The sequence below is a fragment of the Galeopterus variegatus genome, unplaced genomic scaffold (assembly GCF_000696425.1).
Source record: "Galeopterus variegatus unplaced genomic scaffold, G_variegatus-3.0.2 Scaffold396, whole genome shotgun sequence".
NCBI lineage: Eukaryota > Metazoa > Chordata > Mammalia > Dermoptera > Cynocephalidae > Galeopterus > Galeopterus variegatus.
This window is the reverse complement of record NW_007726507.1, coordinates 375,324-377,163: the sequence shown is the minus strand read 5'-3', so window position 1 is coordinate 377,163 and position 1,840 is coordinate 375,324.

Sequence of the window (1,840 nt, the reverse complement as noted above, 5' to 3'; positions counted from 1 at the left end):
AGAATCCAAGGAGACACTGGGCAGGGAAAGCAGTACTCAGCCTCCTTGGAACAGGTAAGGGAGGGCTTTCCACATGAGCTGAGGTTAGGACAGAAGTCATGGTCAAGTGGGTGGAGGAGGGAAGAAATCTAGGGAGGGGGTATCTGTATGAGAAATCTTAAAACCTGAAGCTAAGTGGCATGTGGACACTAGAGTCTGTCAAAGTCTTGTTCTTTGTCACTACTCTAACTTGAAAATGCCTGACACATTTTAGGCATCAATAACTGAATGTTTGCTCATTTATTCTTTAAATTGATCTTGATTCAATCTCAAGGAATTGGTAATTGGAGCTTATTCCATGTTGTCTTCCTGAAGAAGCCTTGACCTTTGGTCTAAGATCCCTTTTGATTTAGATTAGAATTAAAGTCCAGAAAAAAGTAACCCAATTTCTTAGAGGTCCAACAAATCAAGGCTCACTTTGGACTAAGCCAGATTTCTCAAGGTTGCTTTAACAAGTTTAGGATATACCTCCAATACAAAATGAGGCCTAAAGTGAGTTTGGTTCGGGTTGAGGATGGTTCGGGTTGAGTTTTAGTAGCTCATAAAACAATGGTGTTTAATGATATGGTTAAATAGGGCTGTATTTGTTTACTTAGTTATCATTAAAGGTACTGTGACCAATTTATTGATATTTTTAATGTTTTATTATGGGGAACTTCAAATATACTCAAAAGTATATATAAAATGGTGTAATGAATTACCAGGTATTCGTCCAGTACAAACAAGCATAAACCCATGGCCAATTCTGCCTATACACACCTCCATCCATCCCTTCCCTCTGAGACTACTTTGAAGCAAATCCCAGATACATGATTTCATTTACGGATATTTCAAGGTGAATCTCTCAAAGACAATGTCTTATCTTTAAACATAACTAAAATACTATTATCACACTTAAAATTTATTTTTTAAGAGTACCAAACATCTAGTATTGTAGTGGATTGAATTATGTGCCCCCAAAACTCATTGAAGCTTGAATTGTGTCCCCCAGGTTTTATGTATTAGAAGTCCACCAGATGAACTTTGGACTTCCCAGCCTCAGAAACTGTAAGTAATAAATTTTGTTTTTCTTTATAAATCACCAAGTTCCAGGTATTTTGTTATAAGCAACAAAAACAGACTAATACAGAAAATTGGTACCAGAGAAGTGGGGTGTTGCTTATCACAAATACTTGAAAATTTGAAAGCAGCTTTGGAACTGGGTGTTAAGCAAAGGTTGGAGGAGTTTGGAGGACTCAGAAGGAGACAAAGAGATGAGGGAAAGTTTGGAATGTTTTAGAGACTGGTTAAATGGTGGTGAACAAAATGCTGATAGAAATATGGACTGTATGGGCCGGCCCAGTGGCGCACTGGAGAGTGCGCTGCTTGGGAGCACGGCGGCGCTCCCGCCGAGGATTCGGATCCCATGTGGAGACCGGTTCCCGCTCACTGGCTAAGCAATGTGTGGGCGCAACACCAAGGGTTGCGATCCCATTACCGGTCAGTAAAAAAGACAAAAAGGAAAAAAAAAAAAGAAATATGGACTGTAAAGAGCATTCTAAGGAGGTCTCAGATAGAAATCAGAAAGAGTTTATTGGAAACTGGGGCAAAGAACACCCTTACTGTGAACTGGCAAGGAATTTGGCTGCATTGTGCTCATGCCGTAAGACTTTGTGGAAGTTGGAACTTAGGTGTTGTGAACCAGAGTATCTGACAGAAGAAATTTCTAAGAAGCAAAGCATTAAGGAAGTTGCAATGGCTACTTGCAACAGCCTACACTGAGTTATTGTAGTAAAGGCATGACATAAAGCCAGAATTTAAA